At 36.1% G+C, this 22,581-nt stretch overlaps 1 long non-coding RNA gene across 3 annotated transcripts; it reads left to right on the forward strand.

Annotated features, from left to right (window-relative positions):
- Positions 1-9,745: 9,745 nt before the first annotated feature.
- LOC131620232 (uncharacterized) lies at positions 9,746-11,921 on the forward strand. Of its 3 annotated transcripts, none has more exons than XR_009288998.1 (5): positions 9,746-10,084; positions 10,211-10,324; positions 10,414-10,546; positions 10,624-10,669; positions 11,177-11,921. It is a non-coding gene; the product is annotated as an uncharacterized LOC131620232 (long non-coding RNA). The 3 variants fall into 3 exon arrangements; XR_009288996.1 differs by having other exon boundaries at positions 10,214-10,324; XR_009288997.1 differs by having other exon boundaries at positions 10,214-10,324; positions 10,451-10,546.
- Positions 11,922-22,581: the final 10,660 nt, after the last annotated feature.

Genomic DNA, 22,581 nt, shown 5'->3' on the forward strand with positions numbered 1-22,581 from the left:
ATAATCTCCCCCTGAAATAAATACTAGAAGAATTTTAATATTAAAAGACTTCCCTGAGTATTTCAGTAGAGACGTTCACGTGTGCTTGATCTTCAGAACATTCATGACTTCTGATTCTTGCTTCCATAGGACAGCTTCAGAACTTGAATTTCTTTGATCCTCAGAACATCCACAGCTTCAATTCCTGCTTCCATCGGACAGCTTCAGAACTTGAATTTCTTTAGATCCTCAGAACATCCACAACTTCTAATTCTTGCTTCCATCGGACAGGTTCAGAACTTGAATTTCTTTAGATCCTCAGAACATTCACAGCTTCTGATTTCTGATTCCATTAGGACAGCTTCAGAGCTTGAATTTCTTCTTACATTACTTCATGCTAGATTGTATCAGAACATTGTTGAATGTACCAGAGCATCATCAGAGCATCTCTACATCCTGAAATGTTACAGAACAAAGCTAAACGACAAAAGTCAGCACGAATGAGTCAGAACACATAATATGTATCAGAGCTACATAATATGTATCAGAGATACATAATATGTATCAGAAAAAATAGACATAATGTTTCAGAGCATATTCTATCATCAGAATATCTGAACATTCTTCCTTCTCGCTTCTTGCTTCTGATTCTGAAGCTTCATAGCACTCAGCTTTCTTGAAGAATCCAAGAGCTTGATTCTTTAAAATTGCTTCTCCTCATGGTTTTGCTTCTCATGTTGAGCTTTGAAAGATGTCTTCATTCCTGCAAAACACTTAAACAACACAGAACTTACAAGTTCTTGTTAGTAATGTGGGGCCTTTTTACCCGGTAACCGATAATATTAATCAGATCATTTATCACATATTTCTCCCCCTTTTTGTCATAACATCAAAAACATAAAAGATTCAGATGAAAAGCAAAAGACAATAGGAAAGAAACAAAATAACTTTTCATTGATTGAACAAACAGGATTACAAAAGATGTATGCAGAATAAGCAGATGCAACAAGGAAAGAAAACTACAATGACCAAAGACTAAGACCCTAGCCTAGACAAAATCTGCGCCAGTATGTCATGAATCTCGTCAGTGCTTGCAGTTTGCCTTGCCATGAAGGAGCGAAACTCAGCATTTGTTGCTTCTTGCATGTCCAAACGAGAAGCTAGCATGGCTTGATTTTGATGTAGAGCTTCCAAAGTGTTCATCAGAGCTGAGGGTTCACCAGAAGAAGAAGCGCCAGAACTTCTGCCAACAGGGACAGCAATCTCACCAGGGCGATCTTCTGGAAGGTCTTCAGCTTCTGCACCTTCCATCTCAACATCCGAGTCAGAAAGGATACATCAAGAAAGAGCATCTTCTTGTCTTCTGACCTTGAAGTGCTTCTGAGCGTGATACCATGAGAACTTCAGTGCTTCTGCTTCTGAACTCAAGTTCTTCTGATGCTTCCATAGTCCCATGTTCTGATTCTGCTTTGACCATCTTCTGATGTCTTGCCAGACCATGTTCTGATGTTGCATGCTGAACCTTCTGAGTCAAAGCTTCTGAGCGCTGATTTGTGCATACTCTTTATATATTTCCTGAAAGGGAAATTGCAGTGTATTAGAGTACCACATTATCTCATACAAAATTCATATCCTTGTTATCATCAAAACTAAGAATATTGATTAGAACAAATCTTGTTCTAACAATCTCCCCCTTTTTGATGATGACAAAAACATATATAAATGATATGAATTTGCGATCAGAAAGAGCTGACGGCTAAAGACAATTACACAGCTATAGCATAAGCATGTGAGTATGTCTCCCCCTGAGATGAACAATCTCCCCCTGAGATGAATAATCTCCCCCTGAAATAAATACTAGAAGAATTTTAATATTAAAAGACTTCCCTGAGTATTTCAGTAGAGACGTTCACGTGTGCTTGATCTTCAGAACATTCATGACTTCTGATTCTTGCTTCCATAGGACAGCTTCAGAACTTGAATTTCTTTGATCCTCAGAACATCCACAGCTTCAATTCCTGCTTCCATCGGACAGCTTCAGAACTTGAATTTCTTTAGATCCTCAGAACATCCACAACTTCTAATTCTTGCTTCCATCGGACAGGTTCAGAACTTGAATTTCTTTAGATCCTCAGAACATTCACAGCTTCTGATTTCTGATTCCATTAGGACAGCTTCAGAGCTTGAATTTCTTCTTACATTACTTCATGCTAGATTGTATCAGAACATTGTTGAATGTACCAGAGCATCATCAGAGCATCTCTACATCCTGAAATGTTACAGAACAAAGCTAAACGACAAAAGTCAGCATGAATGAGTCAGAACACATAATATGTATCAGAGCTACATAATATGTATCAGAGATACATAATATGTATCAGAAAAAATAGACATAATGTTTCAGAGCATATTCTATCATCAGAATATCTGAACATTCTTCCTTCTCGCTTCTTGCTTCTGATTCTGAAGCTTCATAGCACTCAGCTTTCTTGAAGAATCCAAGAGCTTGATTCTTTAAAATTGCTTCTCCTCATGGTTTTGCTTCTCATGTTGAGCTTTGAAAGATGTCTTCATTCCTGCAAAACACTTAAACAACACAGAACTTACAAGTTCTTGTTAGTAATGTGGGGCCTTTTTACCCGGTAACCGATAATATTAATCAGATCATTTATCACATATTTCTCCCCCTTTTTGTCATAACATCAAAAACATAAAAGATTCAGATGAAAAGCAAAAGACAATAGGAAAGAAACAAAATAACTTTTCATTGATTGAACAAACAGGATTACAAAAGATGTATGCAGAATAAGCAGATGCAACAAGGAAAGAAAACTACAATGACCAAAGACTAAGACCCTAGCCTAGACAAAATCTGCGCCAGTATGTCATGAATCTCGTCAGTGCTTGCAGTTTGCCTTGCCATGAAGGAGCGAAACTCAGCATTTGTTGCTTCTTGCATGTCCAAACGAGAAGCTAGCATGGCTTGATTTTGATGTAGAGCTTCCAAAGTGTTCATCAGAGCTGAGGGTTCACCAGAAGAAGAAGCGCCAGAACTTCTGCCAACAGGGACAGCAATCTCACCAGGGCGATCTTCTGGAAGGTCTTCAGCTTCTGCACCTTCCATCTCAACATCCGAGTCAGAAAGGATACATCAAGAAAGAGCATCTTCTTGTCTTCTGACCTTGAAGTGCTTCTGAGCGTGATACCATGAGAACTTCAGTGCTTCTGCTTCTGAACTCAAGTTCTTCTGATGCTTCCATAGTCCCATGTTCTGATTCTGCTTTGACCATCTTCTGATGTCTTGCCAGACCATGTTCTGATGTTGCATGCTGAACCTTCTGAGTCAAAGCTTCTGAGCGCTGATTTGTGCATACTCTTTATATATTTCCTGAAAGGGAAATTGCAGTGTATTAGAGTACCACATTATCTCATACAAAATTCATATCCTTGTTATCATCAAAACTAAGAATATTGATTAGAACAAATCTTGTTCTAACAATCTCCCCCTTTTTTATGATGACAAAAACATATATAAATGATATGAATTTGCGATCAGAAAGAGCTGACGGCTAAAGACAATTACACAGCTATAGCATAAGCATGTGAGTATGTCTCCCCCTGAGATGAACAATCTCCCCCTGAGATGAATAATCTCCCCCTGAAATAAATACTAGAAGAATTTTAATATTAAAAGACTTCCCTGAGTATTTCAGTAGAGACGTTCACATGTGCTTGATCTTCAGAACATTCATGACTTCTGATTCTTGCTTCCATAGGACAGCTTCAGAACTTGAATTTCTTTGATCCTCAGAACATCCACAGCTTCTGATTCCTGCTTCCATCGGACAGCTTCAGAACTTGAATTTCTTTAGATCCTCAGAACATCCACAACTTCTAATTCTTGCTTCCATCGGACAGGTTCAGAACTTGAATTTCTTTAGATCCTCAGAACATTCACAGCTTCTGATTTCTGATTCCATTAGGACAGCTTCAGAGCTTGAATTTCTTCTTACATTACTTCATGCTAGATTGTATCAGAACATTGTTGAATGTACCAGAGCATCATCAGAGCATCTCTACATCCTGAAATGTTACAGAACAAAGCTAAACGACAAAAGTCAGCATGAATGAGTCAGAACACATAATATGTATCAGAGCTACATAATATGTATCAGAGATACATAATATGTATCAGAAAAAATAGACATAATGTTTCAGAGCATATTCTATCATCAGAATATCTGAACATTCTTCCTTCTCGCTTCTTGCTTCTGATTCTGAAGCTTCATAGCACTCAGCTTTCTTGAAGAATCCAAGAGCTTGATTCTTTAAAATTGCTTCTCCTCATGGTTTTGCTTCTCATGTTGAGCTTTGAAAGATGTCTTCATTCCTGCAAAACACTTAAACAACACAGAACTTACAAGTTCTTGTTAGTAATGTGGGGCCTTTTTACCCGGTAACCGATAATATTAATCAGATCATTTATCACATATTTCTCCCCCTTTTTGTCATAACATCAAAAACATAAAAGATTCAGATGAAAAGCAAAAGACAATAGGAAAGAAACAAAATAACTTTTCATTGATTGAACAAACAGGATTACAAAAGATGTATGCAGAATAAGCAGATGCAACAAGGAAAGAAAACTACAATGACCAAAGACTAAGACCCTAGCCTAGACAAAATCTGCGCCAGTATGTCATGAATCTCGTCAGTGCTTGCAGTTTGCCTTGCCATGAAGGAGCGAAACTCAGCATTTGTTGCTTCTTGCATGTCCAAACGAGAAGCTAGCATGGCTTGATTTTGATGTAGAGCTTCCAAAGTGTTCATCAGAGCTGAGGGTTCACCAGAAGAAGAAGCGCCAGAACTTCTGCCAACAGGGACAGCAATCTCACCAGGGCGATCTTCTGGAAGGTCTTCAGCTTCTGCACCTTCCATCTCAACATCCGAGTCAGAAAGGATACATCAAGAAAGAGCATCTTCTTGTCTTCTGACCTTGAAGTGCTTCTGAGCGTGATACCATGAGAACTTCAGTGCTTCTGCTTCTGAACTCAAGTTCTTCTGATGCTTCCATAGTCCCATGTTCTGATTCTGCTTTGACCATCTTCTGATGTCTTGCCAGACCATGTTCTGATGTTGCATGCTGAACCTTCTGAGTCAAAGCTTCTGAGCGCTGATTTGTGCATACTCTTTATATATTTCCTGAAAGGGAAATTGCAGTGTATTAGAGTACCACATTATCTCATACAAAATTCATATCCTTGTTATCATCAAAACTAAGAATATTGATTAGAACAAATCTTGTTCTAACAATCTCCCCCTTTTTTATGATGACAAAAACATATATAAATGATATGAATTTGCGATCAGAAAGAGCTGACGGCTAAAGACAATTACACAGCTATAGCATAAGCATGTGAGTATGTCTCCCCCTGAGATGAACAATCTCCCCCTGAGATGAATAATCTCCCCCTGAAATAAATACTAGAAGAATTTTAATATTAAAAGACTTCCCTGAGTATTTCAGTAGAGACGTTCACATGTGCTTGATCTTCAGAACATTCATGACTTCTGATTCTTGCTTCCATAGGACAGCTTCAGAACTTGAATTTCTTTGATCCTCAGAACATCCACAGCTTCTGATTCCTGCTTCCATCGGACAGCTTCAGAACTTGAATTTCTTTAGATCCTCAGAACATCCACAACTTCTAATTCTTGCTTCCATCGGACAGGTTCAGAACTTGAATTTCTTTAGATCCTCAGAACATTCACAGCTTCTGATTTCTGATTCCATTAGGACAGCTTCAGAGCTTGAATTTCTTCTTACATTACTTCATGCTAGATTGTATCAGAACATTGTTGAATGTACCAGAGCATCATCAGAGCATCTCTACATCCTGAAATGTTACAGAACAAAGCTAAACGACAAAAGTCAGCATGAATGAGTCAGAACACATAATATGTATCAGAGCTACATAATATGTATCAGAGATACATAATATGTATCAGAAAAAATAGACATAATGTTTCAGAGCATATTCTATCATCAGAATATCTGAACATTCTTCCTTCTCGCTTCTTGCTTCTGATTCTGAAGCTTCATAGCACTCAGCTTTCTTGAAGAATCCAAGAGCTTGATTCTTTAAAATTGCTTCTCCTCATGGTTTTGCTTCTCATGTTGAGCTTTGAAAGATGTCTTCATTCCTGCAAAACACTTAAACAACACAGAACTTACAAGTTCTTGTTAGTAATGTGGGGCCTTTTTACCCGGTAACCGATAATATTAATCAGATCATTTATCACATATTTCTCCCCCTTTTTGTCATAACATCAAAAACATAAAAGATTCAGATGAAAAGCAAAAGACAATAGGAAAGAAACAAAATAACTTTTCATTGATTGAACAAACAGGATTACAAAAGATGTATGCAGAATAAGCAGATGCAACAAGGAAAGAAAACTACAATGACCAAAGACTAAGACCCTAGCCTAGACAAAATCTGCGCCAGTATGTCATGAATCTCGTCAGTGCTTGCAGTTTGCCTTGCCATGAAGGAGCGAAACTCAGCATTTGTTGCTTCTTGCATGTCCAAACGAGAAGCTAGCATGGCTTGATTTTGATGTAGAGCTTCCAAAGTGTTCATCAGAGCTGAGGGTTCACCAGAAGAAGAAGCGCCAGAACTTCTGCCAACAGGGACAGCAATCTCACCAGGGCGATCTTCTGGAAGGTCTTCAGCTTCTGGAAGGTCCTTGAAGAAAGGATACCTCAAGGAACAACACTAGACGGACAAGACGAACAAGTATCTGTTTTGGATAGGTGCCAAGTAAGTTGGACTTTGATCTCAAGGTGAAGATGTTGATAGCAACAGGACCTTGGAAAATGCAAATGAGTATGAAATTTGTTTCAATGCATGATGTTGAATTTTTCTATGCATGATATATGATCAATGCAATGCAATTGTTTGTTACAACTGAGGGAGACTCTTTTGTGAGGCATGATTAAAACTCTGATTTCTCAACACGAGAACTCTGCCAATTCTGCTTACGAAGAAGATGCTTGGACATACTTCTATTACACTGGTAACTGTATCAAAACAATGATCCTTTGAGAAGGGCTGATAAAACTGCTTGGGGATTGCTGAAGAAGATTGCCCCTGATTCACTAATTGTTGCAAGTTAACTGATCATGGCTTCAGCTGGAATGTATTGGGGATGAACTGATCATGGCTTCAGTTCTTAAATGATTGTTGGGATGGCTTGCCCCATTACAAGTCTTGAAATGGTATTCTGATAAACAAATCTTGAATGAACAACAGGATCTTGAAATAACGTGCCCCTGATAGGATCACTGATCAAGTTTCTCGACTGTTTGAACTTCCTGAAAAATGAGTGCCTACTTGAAAATAAAATGTTCATTCAAGAATGGTAATTTTAATGCAATGCTCAAAGAATATTTTTGAAATCAAAATCATTTTTGGAAAGATGCTATTGATGTAAAGCAAATGGAATCACTGGTCAAAACATAAAGGTTAAGACATTCAAAGTGAAAGATAAAGCAAAGGCATGATATCAAACAAATGATTGGAAAATCTCATGGGAGTCAGCTCACGCTGTCATACCCCAAAATTTGCTCAGTCGATTTATGTGTTTTAATTCATCAAGGATCAAAATTAAGAATCATGGGGTTTGACATTCCTATTGTCAAACCTGTGTTCTTATAGAATATCCTGAGTTAAAATGAGGGTTAAGGTTAAAAGGTGTTTGGGCTCAGCCATCTTCGAGATTTTTAGTCCGTTTCACAGTTGATCATATAGCTTATGATTTTTTGTTGGACTATTAATATCAATATTTGATTTGATCATTTTTAACTATTATTATTATTAATTAGTATTGTCTGATTATTAATTTTAATATTTGGTTTGATTATTTTCTGTTATTATTAATTTTAATAGGTTTATTCTTTTATTAGTTTTAATTATCTTTTGAAATATTAAATACAGTACAAAAAATTATGAAACAAATAAAAAAAAATAATAAAAAAGGAAAAGAGAAAGAAGCTTTGTTCTTCAAATGGGCCCATAATTCTTGATCCAAACTAGATTTTATTCTTGGTAGAAGTCTCTTGGCCCAACCCCATGCCTTTTTGTTAGTTATTTTATTTATTTTGATTTAATTCATTTTAAGTTCAATTTAATTAGAATAATTAATGGAAAATTAAATATTTGATTTTAAATCTATTATGGGGTCAAAATATCAAGATTATGTCATATAATATCATGGAAATCGTGCAAGACAAGATTGGAAAGAAAAGGTTGAAATTGGATAGAATTAGAAGGTTTTACAAATCATATTTTTCAAAATGCATTCTCAAGATTCATCAAGATTTACTTCACTTTTAGTGACCTAAATTCACCTATTATATATACACTGAGAATCCTAATGATAAGGGGTTGGTTTTTTGCCGCAGAAGAGCAGATTCCCGAGTTCCAAAAATCATGAATTGAGTGGCCATGGCAGAAGGAGTTTAAGGACAATTCGAGTCATCCCACGCATCCCAGAAGGTCCCTCGTCACTCTCTGAAGCCATTCGCATCGCTACCATCAATTGGAGCATCCGGATTCGCGTCCTATAGGCTACGGTTTGCTTGGTTCTGTTTCAAACTCGATTACACCTCTTCGCGTATTATAAATTGATGTTAATCACATATAATGGTTGATATCGATGTGCCGAAGCTTTCTGCGTATTTAATTTAATTTTGGTTGCCATTTGAAGGAACCACCATAGTTAGGGTTCTGGACTTTTGAAATTGGGGATTCTGTTTAGGGGCAGTTTTAGGATAAATTAAAGGTGTCATGGGAGTCGGGGGGTTTATGATGATTTACCTGGGCTATCTTTTTGGATTTTTTGGCAAAGAATTGAAGGTTAGAGCAAGGAACAGCTACGGCCACAGTTTAGAACCGTGGGCAAAACGTCCTTGTTTCTGCAGAAAATCGAATGGGGGAGATGACCCCAGTTGCCGCGCGTTGGTTTTAAATTTCCAGGTAACACTCTTTTATTTATTTTATTTCATGCATGATACTAACAGCAAGGCAAGCGTGTTCCATTGGTGCGTATGTGATTCCAAAGCGTGAGAGAGACGGTTCGATCCCCGTCTCAGACAATATATTTTATGCCTTTGTTATATCAAGACCCACTAGCAGATCCAATACGCGCTGGCCAAGGGAGTTCATCACGTACTCTCACATCCAGGCCATAGGATCTCCCTCAGCTGAGATCCAACGCACCTGAAAAGGAGGTGCATACCATAGAGCCACACAACAACCACATCTGATCTTGCGCCCAGGTTTTATTATTCTTTTATTTTTCCTTTTATATTATTTGTATAATTAAGTCTTAATACTTTTTGTAAATATGATTTGATTCTAAAATTAAATTGCTAATTAGGATAGTAATTAGGATTAGGGTTATGATCTTTACGATTATCTTCCCCGATTATCTTTCCTGATTATTCGACTTAATTATTTAATCTACTATCTACTATCTACTATCTACCCATTAATAAGAGATTGACCATACTTCCAAAAATGCCCTTCCCTAAAAAAACTTTTACACTATAATTTGGACAATATTGTAACTAACAAAATAACCCAACTACTTTTCTATTATCCAATCAGTGTGAGACACTTGGCAACTCAAATCCTTCTTTATTTCAAAATCCCCTCTATTTCCCACAACACAGGTCTCGAAATCCCTCTTGCACACTTTCTACAATATTTCACACAACCTCATTTCATCTCTCTCTCTCTCTCTCTCTCTCTCTCTCTCAAACCTTCAACTCTTTTCCCATCAAACCCTAATATCGCCGCCACCACCTTTCTCCCTCGTCTTTGTTTCTCCTTCCCCTGCTACTCCTTTCTCCGTTTATAACTTCAATCACATCTTTCTCCGTTTCAGTTTGATATGTTTTCTAAAAAATGTATGATGAATAATGACAGTTTGTCTCTTCTTTCAGAACACAACTTACCAAGGCATATAGACTGCTAATGTTCTTTTTGAAGTTTTAAAGGCTGTTAACATGACCCAATCTATGGAAGTTGATGGAGAGGTTATTTTTTATGGCTTCTAAGAATTTTTTTCACTCTTTTTTATTGGCTTATATGTATTCAATATCATGTTAGCTTTATACTTGCTGTTGTATTATTTATTTGGTTGATTTGTGTTGCCATTGTAGTAGACTTTGGAGACACGAGATAAAATTGGTGAAAAGATGGAGATCATAGTCCCTTTCAATGTTCTTCCGCTCGATCCTGATAGTGCAAATCAAGTGATAATGAGATTTCCCGAGGTACAATCTTTAATCTTTGATTTCATACATGTGTACTTCTGCTCCAACCTGACTTCTAATGAAAATTCTTATTCATAACTTTTATATAGATCCAAGCTGCTGTATTTTCTCTTCATAACACTACAGGTATCTATACACATGGGTGAGAGAAGTGGCTCAAAAGATTTCCCTTCAAGCATTATGAGATGCTTCAGCCACCGACACAGTTGTTTGATCCCTTAAGTATGTGTTCTTTTTACAATTCTATTTCTGGTCTATCTACGCACTTTTCATTTGTTTTCGTAACTAATTAACTTTAGTTTTGGTGTTTTCATTCCGGATGTTTTCAAATTTATGCAAACAGAGGTAAATTTCACTAAACTCTTATTATACTTTAATGTGTTAGCAGTTTGAATCATGGTGTGGTTGAGTAGACAATAGATTGATTCCGTTGTTCTCCATATTTCCATCTATGTTCTTTTAAGACCTATATTTGGTTCAAATGCCTGTATTATCTATACAGGTTCATGATTGTTGATAACATTGAAAATTTATTCACTGCTATTCATAACACTAACGAATATAAATTATGGAGTTGTTCAAGATCAGTGAGGAAGTAGTCATCAATGCAACATATAGGGAAAATGTAGCATGTTTTACAAACCATTCTGTATGTTTTTACTGGACTCTACTTTAACTTTATGCTTATGTTGTTGTAGTGTGGGTTTTTATGAAGAGTAATTCAAAATTCTATGACTTGGACACAATTGTCATTTGATTTTATGCAAGAGATATTAAAATAGCAAAAAATCTCTTTAAACCTATGTGATATGTTCTCGATCTCTTTATACTTTTTCCTTACGCCTATTGCAGAGTCTTGGTGGAAGTGTTTTATGGAATGGTAGAAGTGTTTTATGGAATGGTAGAAGTACCGGGGCAAGACCAAAGAATACAAGTTTAGATTGTTGGTATGAGAATGTTACAAATTTGAGTTTACCGATTTATAAGAGGCTGGTAGCTTTAGCTTTAATGAGCTCTTCCAAATTTTCCACCTCTGCAACAACCCGCAAGTCGGATAAGACTGGTGATTTAGTCTTAACTAGCTTCTCATTCATGACAGTGAAAACACGCATATCACCTGACCAAGATAATACATAGCTCAAGTAATGACACAAACTACAAATTTTGTGGATCAGAATGATTGAAATTATTCATGAGGGAGTTAATAACAGAATTGCGTAGAGTGTGAGTTCCAAGCACAGTCCTAATTGCATTTTCTGTCAGAATTGCGAAGAGCGTGAGTTCCAAACAGATGCGGTGCATGTTTTGGAATTCTTGAACTGTTGAGAAGGTTACTTGTAAGAGTATGAGATGAGGGAACAATGCTTTGGTTCAATGCGTATGATGTTTCGTCTTGGTTACCACTAGCAAATAGACAAGAAATTATTGCTGGTTGTCATGCTTTCTATGCAAAACATATTTTCCTGGCTTAAATCAACATAAGGTTTTTATCTCCTTTTAGACAAGTAAGAAGCATCTTTGTGGAATTTGTTTACAGAGCTGTGGCCATACAGAACTTAGAAGCATCTATTATAGCAGTAATTATAATTTTGTCTTATTCCAATGTGGTTTGTTTCTATCTTTCTTTCATGGATACAGTGGGTTAAGAAATATAAGTAACTTCTTGAGTTCCATTTATTTTTATAATTCCACATTATCATTAGATCAAATGATGATTTAGAAGAAGATAAAAGAGAATAAGCTAGAATGTAGCCTCGGTTCTATAATTCCATTGTATTATTAGCTTTATAACTATTTTTTCATATTGAAAATTAGCTCTAAAACTCTTCTTACATTTACCTACACTTTCTGTATCTTTTTTCATTTTCAAGTTTCAAACTGTATAGTATATTGATAGTACTCTATTAATGACTATTATATGGATTGATGACCAAACAGGTTCAGAACCTATTGCTTTAGTTCCATTTTCACAATGTTCTAATTGTTTATATGTAAATATGTTTGTAACCATTTGAGTTCCATTATATATATATATATATATATATATATATATATATATATATATATATATATATATATATATATATATATATATATATATATAATGGAACTCAAATGGTTACAAATATATTTACATATAAACAATTAGAACATTGTGAAAATGGAACTAAAGCAATAGGTTCTGAACCTGTTTGGTCATCAATCCATATAATAGTCATTAATAGAGTACTATCAATATACTATAAAGTTGGATATTTGGGTAACATAGCAAACATTAGCTGAACTTTTCTTTTACTCCACATAGTACATCTTTCTCTATAGACACTATTATGTAGTGTCTTTAGTATATTTTAAACAACTTTGACATCCTAATTGTTCCACAGTACTCTATATCAAGTTGTTTTGCATCATTTTTCTATTATATTTGTAAAAAAAAATGTAGACTTTCTCTGCAATTATTGTTTGATTTACATTGCCGTAGAAATTAAACTCAATCGCACAAGCATGCTGTTATACCTATTAATAACTTCACATGTATGGCCTCTATAGTAGGTTCAAGTATTCTATTCCTCATTATGAAGAAAACACTTTACATGTATGGCCTCTATAGTACTGTAATTGGTTTTATATTATATTTTAAAATATAATAATTTAAGAATTTTTCAAATTGAATAATATTACATAATCATTCAAACAACTAACTTTTTATCTTACGGGTCACTATCAAATTATTATCTTTATTTGAAGATAAATTTTTTATTTTCAAATGACAATTTTTTTCTTTCTCCATGTAACAAGTTTTTTATTATTATTTATTACAATTTTTTTTCAAAAGCCAATTGAATTAAAGAAATCGCACTAGAGGTGCAACCTTTACAACAAGATTACACAGATTTGAAACAACCGAGCGGAGCCATGTACCAATCAAAGAAGCTAGAGGAAGGAGAATACATGTCCTTATTAGCTAACCAACTCCAAGAGTAAAACATAACCTTATATGACACCTCATCGAAACTATAATGGCCTTGATCGAAAATTATTTATTACAATTGAGTTTATACTTTATATAGTAATTGATTATTTTACAATTATGTAATTCTATTTAAATTCGCATGTGTATTTGAATACATCATTTGTCAAGTTTACCATTATATTTTGTAAATCATATTATTTGTTGTAATATTTTGATTTCATAATTTTTCATTGTACTTTCTCAATAAAAATGAGTTTTTGATATGTATATCTAAAATAATTATTACATCAAAATTAAAATAAATTCACCCGTTTGAGAAAGGAGAAAGGAGTGCACAATTGAATAAAATCTTTTCACCACTGATAGATGATTTTTTTTCTGAATGAACAAAGTAGATTCTCATATCTTTCTGAAATGTTCACATGTGAAATTATTTTAATTCAGAACCTAATTTTCATAATATTAATATTTTATTAGTAAATTTTATTTTTGTGGATCATCATTTTAACTTAGAATCTAATTTTTTTGTGGATCATTATTTTAACTTAGAACATAATTTTCATACTACTAATATCTTTTTGGTATTTTTTTTAAATGGTTAATTTCTATTTTATATGTATAATTTGGTCAAACTTCTTTCCTTCACATTTTTTCGTATCGTTGAAAAAATACTACACTACAAATAATGCACCCGGGCGACAACACGGGTCTCTGACTAGTTAATATTAATTATAAAAACCATAAAAACCCTATGTAAACATATTAAGATATTAGGGTTTGCTCCATCCCATTTGTCCAAAATATCGAAATATTAGGATTAAAATTATTATTCGTTTCGACTAAATTTATTGGTCGCGATGGTTAATAATCGATTAATCTAATTAATCAAATCCTATAAATTAAAATACACATTATTTTGCTAAATGGTTTTAACCAAATCTATTGGTTACGATGATTAGCATTTTCCTTTTATCAAATTCGTTATTATTTGTAATCGAATCTATCGATTATGAGGGGTAACGATAATTAAAATATGCACATTTGCTATTCGCGATAATTGAATCTATCGATTATAGTGGTTAGCAATCCTCCCTTTAATCCGTTAGCCATGGTAATCAAATCTATTGATTATTGCAACTAACGGTAACAAACTAAAAACCAGGGTTGTACGCCCAAATCTAAAAAAAACACTTCTCAAAACCTTTCAAAACCACAATACTAAACTATGGATTTTCATCCTCAACAATTAGCCAATTCAAAAACGCTTTTCAAAGCACAAACAATTTCAAACACCTTCAATTCTAATTCTAAGGCGTACAACCCTTCCCCGAACTACATAGACTCTGATCCTCCCTAAGGAGGTACGTAGGCACTTGGCAACAAGGCGAGTCCCCTTCCTCCAAATCTTAATCATGTCTTTAACCCTATTAACTGTTTGTCACCTTTCTTTATAAACCTTGCCATACGCCTTTATCTTTGAATGTTAGCCTTTAGGAAAGGGTTGAGGGTGCCTAACACCTTCCCTCGACCTGAATATAGTATCTTACCCTGATCTCTATACTGCATAGGGTTTCCTATTCGCCCTTCAGAATAGGTGGCGACTCTCTAAGTTATAATTTTTAGGCAGGTTGCTACAGCTGGCGACTCTGCTGGGGATAACCATAACGGTGAATACTATGCTCCTATAGGTTTTAGGTTTTGGCAGGGTTTAGGTTTGGCGCATTTTAGGGTTTGGCAAATCTGCCATTTTTTTTAGGATTTGGAGGAAGATTTATCTTTAAAAAAAAAATATAAATAAATAAAATTTAATTTTTATTTATTTATTTATCTGTAATTTCAACTATTTATATCATTTAAAATATTTATCTGTTTATTTAAATATTTGCTGTGTATTGCATTCTTTTGTATCATAAGCAGCCGGATTTCGAGGTTAGTAAATATTTAAATTTTATTTATTTATTTTCCTCTGCAATTTCACTACTGCAATTTAATTAAATATTTATTTAAATGAATATTTTTATTTCTATTGCATCTTCTGGGATATATAAAATTGTTGTTAAACCTAAGTGTGGGAGTTAACTTTGAGACCAAAAGGGGACATGAATCGCCTTACGAGTCTCACTGATAACTCCACTTGGAGTGGGTTAGGTATTTGGAAAGGTCCGAAACGAAGCTTGACTTTGTGGAGGGCTGGACTGGATACTTAGCTGATCTCTCCGGGAACCTACCCCAAAAATTCGAACCTCATGGATAAAATGAGTTGTTCCAAAATCCGAAGAGACAAAAAGTCTCGGAGGCTACGAACGACCCCATGAGACCTTCTAGAACACTCCCAAAAAAAGGGTAGGCTCCCTAGAGCCTCTACGTCGAACCTATGAACCTAGGACTTTTGTGCTGCTGTGCTCTTTATATGTTTGCAATTTATATACTTCGAATATCTATGCGTTGCAATTTTGCAGGTACTCCTAAATGGTCCCTAGCCTGTAGGGACTCAAATTTCTAAAGACCATGTCTTTCCCACGAAGGACATCACCATCTATGCATTCCCTAGCCTATAGGGATTTTATTTTTATATCCTTGTATTCTTACAACTACGCGTCCTTCCCACGAAGGACATTTCCATTAACGCACGTCAATTGGCCTCTCGATGGCCATGCGATCTATTGACTGTCTCGAACGGTCACCCCGTGCCTACTCCTACGCACTCCCTAGCCTATAGGGATTTTCTTTCACACCCGTGTGTTTTCACAACGACGCGTCCTTCCCCGAAGGACAACTTCATTAGCATGCGTTCGACTGGCCTCTCGATGGCTATGAGATCTAGTGACTGTCCTGAACGGTCACTCCATGCTTACTCCCGCGCACCCTCTAACTTGTAGGGTTTGGATCTCCATTTACACATTACATCCCTAGCCTGTAGGGATGTCTCTTCATTCGATATCGTCCTTAGATAGATTGTGTTCCGCATAGAGAACCTTCCCACGAGGGACAAATTCATTGGTACACGTTGATTGGCCTCTCGATGGTCATGAGATTTAGTGACTGTCTTGAACGGTCACTAGCCGTTATCTTCTGCATACTCTCGAATCCAAGGGATTTCCCTTAGCGTGTCATAACATTTATCCTGCAAAAATTCCAAGAGGGTCTAATGTCGCCTCTAAGGCTATCCCTAGGATCATATCTTACACGTCTGCATTGCATACACGGAGTTACAATACAAGGAGTCTTTCGCTTACGCGTGCATTTGCATTTTCATGCATTCATACATTCACATTTGCATTTCTGTCTTCGCCCGCAACCATACCAACCGTGCTAGCCGGTTTCCCGAAACTTCCAAAAAAAATCAAAGGATAAAAAAAAAACTATGGAGAAAGGAGAATTAAAGATCTTGGTCTTGCTAAAAAAAAGAGGATGTCTTCCGCTATGCCAACCGCGTGTTCATGCCTTTTTCGAAACAGGATTATAAATACAATAAAGGTTTTCATCGAGCAAGGATTAGTTCAACAAAGAGTTCCCTCATAGATACACTCAAGATGTATCTAGTCGTAAAGGGGTTCATCTTAGAACATATCAAATTTACAAGGATGCTCTACGATAACCTGGGGGCAAGGATTAGTCCAACTGGGGCAAAATCCTGAACAAAGATGCGTAAATACAATGGAGAGAAGGCGCCGTGTGTTAACTCCACACCAAGGGGCAAAAGAGTCACAGGTTTTTCTATGAATCTACAAACCTTGAAGGTTGCAATGGTGTGATACTATCCTTAGGAAAAGCAAAAGAGGTTCAGTCAAGAGAAACTCATGAAGTTCCGATACGACGAAAACCCACCGCTAACAATTTATTCCCGACAGGTTTGACATGCCCAAGGAGCACTCGAGGTTACCCTTCACATCTACAAGTTCATCAACTAAGGAATAAAACAAGGTCAATGGATCAACAAAGGAGATTGTCCCTAGGATTAATAGATGATTATCATGTCAAAATTGTAAACTCTACAATCGCTAAGTGTTACCGTGTATAAACATTGTATCTTTCAAATAGTAATTCAATAAAATAATCATGCATGTTTTAAAATCAATTCATCCGCTTCATTCACTCACTACTACGAGTTTTCACTCGTACACTTCTATTCTATTTCAAATTTCAAATCTAAGAGTATTAACAAACTTGAGGGAGAATGACGAATACAAATAACTAAGTCCAGCTAAATATATGCTTTCAAGGTAAGACCGAGCTGAGGATGTACAGGCATTGTTTCCATTCCCAAACAGTGGAGATATAAGGATGTTAATCCCTCGTCACCCCCTCGAGCCAGGAGTTGGAGTTTTCTTCTACTTTTTAAATAAACCTTGATTTCAACCAGGGGCAGGGTAGATTTCAATTAATTCAATGGTGTATTTTGGTTGTCAAGAGAATCACTCAATCCAAGCAAAGGATCAAGCAAAGCAAAGGTTCAAGCATATTTTCTTCCTCGCATTCATCAAAGATTGAGGAAGTAATGGAGATAACATTCACAACAATCTTCTTCCTCATTACATCATTCAAGATCGAGGAAGTATCAAAGGCGAAGCTTACAAATCAAAATCGACATGGCAGTCACAACATTCAATATCCAAGGATCAAGTACTTCAAAAGGAGCATTCGAAAGAAAAGGAGGAAAACGCCCGCTAAGTCAAAATGGAAAATTCCATGAAAACAAAAGAACGACTTAGGCAAAAATTAGGGCATCCCGATGGATCAAACTCAAGGAGTTGGTTCATGCAAAAATAAGGGATAAATAAAACAAAGGCAAAATACAAAGTACAATCTTGTGACTGCTAAATCATCGAAGCTTCTCGTCTATGCTTGGATCTTTACAACTTTTGTCCGTCAATGCTTGAATCTCTACTAAGGCTTTTGCTCAACATTGGAACTGAAACAATTCTCTTGTAAACAAAGCACATTCATTGGATTAGGCGAATTTATAGGATCTGGAGAACATCAAGGAGAAAGGGGTGGGTTAAATAAATTTTGAGCCTTATATCCATTGTTTCTTAAAACATGAACCAGGCCAAGTTACAACATTTAAAAGTCCTAATTGAGGCAAGGTTAACCATGAAAGCATGTTAAGCAGGATTTGTTATACTGACTCCTATGTTTGTTAAAACTATCTCTAACCAATGTGCTTCTTCAAGCATTCTTTCCAAAACCATCCAGTCCTAATTCATAACGGACTTCGATTTCAAAACTTGCATACGTATTCCATTGGAGCTACTTCTCAAAAGGTACAACACCATCTACGAGTATACACTTAGCATCGAGGAAATCTCGAAATGGGTTAATCAAAGGTGATCATTTCTAATAAAGACCCTGGAGTCGGGGGAACCACATCTAGGGGGTTCTCCTAAACAGGGGCAAAAATTTCAAGGAGCACAGGGGCATACAATCGAACATCCTATTAACTAGGGGCAGTCTTCCTAAGGTTCAATCGACTTGGGGCACATCTCAAAGCAATCGCAAACAGGGGCATGTCAGACATGGGAAGAATTCAAATTCAAAGGATAGAACACTATGGATAACCTTCCATGACCTGGAGATCAGGGGCACACCCTTCAATCTAAACATCGAAGCATATGACAAGGCTATTCCCTGGGGCACTTCCTTCATAAGCATCTTTCTCCATGAAAATACTGGGGCAATGGATATCAAATCCGCAAGACACACATCATAAGATAAAGGCGTTCTCGCACTTTACGACCTCGATCAAATATTTCTCCTAACTACGATCTCCAAAGTTCAAACAAAACAGGTATTGGGAAATCGTGCTAGCATCACCCCCCATCTTATCAAGCAAACCTGCAACTCCAGCGAACTATATACGCTTTGGTTATTAATAACCTACCATTGGAGCATCATACAAATACATACAAATCATGCATTACATACATTGGTCAATACATTACTCCATACCTTTTTAGGTAGTCTTCTCTAAGACAGTCATCGTCATTTCCAAAAAAAACCTTTTTAGGTAGTCCTCTTCAGGACATTCTGTTTCTAAGTACCTTTTCAGGTAGTCTTCTTCAAGACATCCTTTTTCTAAGTACCTTTTCAGGTAGTCTTTTTTAGACATTCCTTCTCTAAGTACCTTTTCAGGTAGTCTTCTTCAGGACATTCTTTTTCTAAGTACCTTTTGAGGTAGTCTTCTTCAAGACATTCTTTTTCTAAATACCTTTTCAGGTAGTCTTCTTCAAGACGTTACTTTTCTAAGTTCCTTTTCAGGTAGTCTTTTTCAAGACGTTCCCTTCTTTCTAAGTTCCTTTTCAGGTAGTCTTCTTTAAGACATCTTTCAACCTTTTCAGGTAGTCATCTTTAAAGACATTCTTCATCCCTTGCTAAGAACTTTTTCAAGTGATCTTCTTTAAGACAAATTTCTATCTACGCTAAGAGCCTTTACAGGTGGTCTTCTCTAAGACAAATTGCTACCATGTCGAAAAATCATTTCAGATAGTCTTCTTTAAGACAAACATTCACATCCATTCAAAAGACCTTTTCAGGTAATCTTACAGAAGACATTACTTCGTTCCACTCATTACGTCAACAAAACATACGTATATGCATAAGCATTATCCACATTACAAAGCCAACATAAGCATAGTCATGGTGTAGGTGCAAGCATGGATTAAACAAGTTCAATAGGTTTAAGGAGATAAAATCTCGGGGTTGCATCGGCATTAGCATACATACATACGCATTAGCATTAGCATATACATATCACAAAAGCCCAATTTTTATTGGCAATCCAAACCAGTTCAAAGTCCAGTTCTCGTCCTGGAAAATCATTAAATCCAGTTCCCGTCTGGTAGTCAGTTCCCGTCTGACTATTACATCAAAATCCAAATCACACTACAAAAGCCTAGTCTCCAACCATCGTGTTATGAAAGGTGTATTTTCTCCGACCCTATAGTCGTGAGTCTCCAAAACAGGTGAATCTTTTTCATGCAGGTAAGTTCGCTAGAACTATAGCAGGCGATCACTCTTATGCAGGTACATTGTCAGAGCCATGGCAAGTAATTCCTTTGGTGTAGGCGAAGTTGCTATGAGCATGGCAAATTAGCCTAAAATGGTATAGGTAAATTCTGCGATAGCACTCGCAGATAACCCTGGTGACATAGGTAAATTTCGCGATAACACTCGCGAATAACCCTATTGGTGGTACAGGTAAATTCTGCGATAGCACTCGCAGATAACCCTGGTGACATAGGTAAATTTCGCGATAACACTCGCGAATAACCCTATTGGTGGTACAGGTAAATTCTGCGATAGCACTCGCAGATAACCCTGGTGACATAGGTAAATTTCGCGATAACACTCGCGAATAACCCTATTGGTGGTACAGGTAAATTCTGCGATAGCACTCGCAGATAACCCTGGTGACATAGGTAAATTTCGCGATAACACTCGCGAATAACCCTATTGGTGACACAGGTAAATTCTGCGATAATATTCGCAGATAACCCTGTTGGTGCAGGTGAACTTGCTAGAATTATAGCAAGCAATCCTATTGGGGTCCACAAACTACGGAAACTTACTAGAACTATAGTAAGTGGGGGTTCGCAAACTACGGAAACTTACTAGAACTACAGTAAGTGGGGGTTCACAAACTACGGAAACTTACTAGAACTATAGTAAGTGGGGGTTCACAAACTACGGAAACTTACTAGAACTATAGTAAGTGGGGGTTCACAAACTACGGAAACTTACTAGAACTATAGTAAGTGGGGGTTCACAAACTACGGAAACTTACTAGAACTATAGTAAGTGGGGGTTCACAAACTGCGGAAGCTTGCTGATCATAGCAAGCCAATTACACAACCAACAGAAGGTCCTCGCTATTCCTTGTCAGGAGCCTTTTCAGGCAGTCTTCTTTAAAGCGTATTCCATCCTTTCTAGGAGCTTTTTCAGGCACATAAGATTTTTAAACCGTTCTCCAATTGTGTTTATCACGTTAGTCCCTCGGCAGTGATATCTTCCAAAACATCATCAACAAACAATCAAAGGTGCTATCTTTCTTTTCAGAATAACTAACATACTTCGATTAACGTAACTAACAATCATGCATCATTTCAACTAACTAACCTCTTTCATACATTACGCAAATACATACATGGCTCTCATTTATTTTGAGAAGCGCACTGCATCATGCATCGCATGCATCATAAACATTGCATAAAATCCAGGTTGTCTTTTCAGGCCATGCTACAATCAAAACACAGTGGTCCCTTCCAGAAAGCATCTGCTTCACACTTTGAAAAAGGGTGTTTACCCTGGATGGCATCTATAAGCCCATCTCCTACGGAATCTCTTCCCATGCAAATTTTAGGGCATTTCAGTGTCCAATCATCTTCTACCTTTAGATCACGATAGGCAGACGTGCCTATCAGACTCTTCAGGTTTAAGAAGATTGAAGAGGGGCAGCTGTCATACCCCAAAATTTGCTCAGTCGATTTATGTGTTTTAATTCATCAAGGATCAAAATTAAGAATCATGGGGTTTGACATTCCTATTGTCAAACCTGAGTTCTTATAGAATATCCTGAGTTAAAATGAGGGTTAAGGTTAAAAGGTGTTTGGGCTCAGCCATCTTCGAGATTTTTAGTCCGTTTCACAGTTGATCATATAGCTTATGATTTTTTGTTGGACTATTAATTTCAATATTTGATTTGATCATTTTTAACTATTATTATTATTAATTAGTATTGTCTGATTATTAATTTTAATATTTGGTTTGATTATTTTCTGTTATTATTAATTTTAATAGGTTTATTCTTTTATTAGTTTTAATTATCTTTTGAAATATTAAATACAGTACAAAAAATTATGAAACAAATAAAAAAAATAATAAAAAAGGAAAAGAGAAAGAAGCTTTGTTCTTCAAATGGGCCCATAATTCTTGATCCAAACTAGATTTTATTCTTGGTAGAAGTCTCTTGGCCCAACCCCATGCCTTTTTGTTAGTTATTTTATTTATTTTGATTTAATTCATTTTAAGTTCAATTTAATTAGAATAATTAATGGAAAATTAAATATTTGATTTTAAATCTATTATGGGGTCAAAATATCAAGATTATGTCATATAATATCATGGAAATCGTGCAAGACAAGATTGGAAAGAAAAGGTTGAAATTGGATAGAATTAGAAGGTTTTACAAATCATATTTTTCAAAATGCATTCTCAAGATTCATCAAGATTTACTTCACTTTTAGTGACCTAAATTCACCTATTATATATACACTGAGAATCCTAA

Source organism: Vicia villosa, linkage group LG1 (genome assembly GCF_029867415.1).
Source record: "Vicia villosa cultivar HV-30 ecotype Madison, WI linkage group LG1, Vvil1.0, whole genome shotgun sequence".
Classification (NCBI taxonomy): Eukaryota; Viridiplantae; Streptophyta; class Magnoliopsida; order Fabales; family Fabaceae; genus Vicia; species Vicia villosa.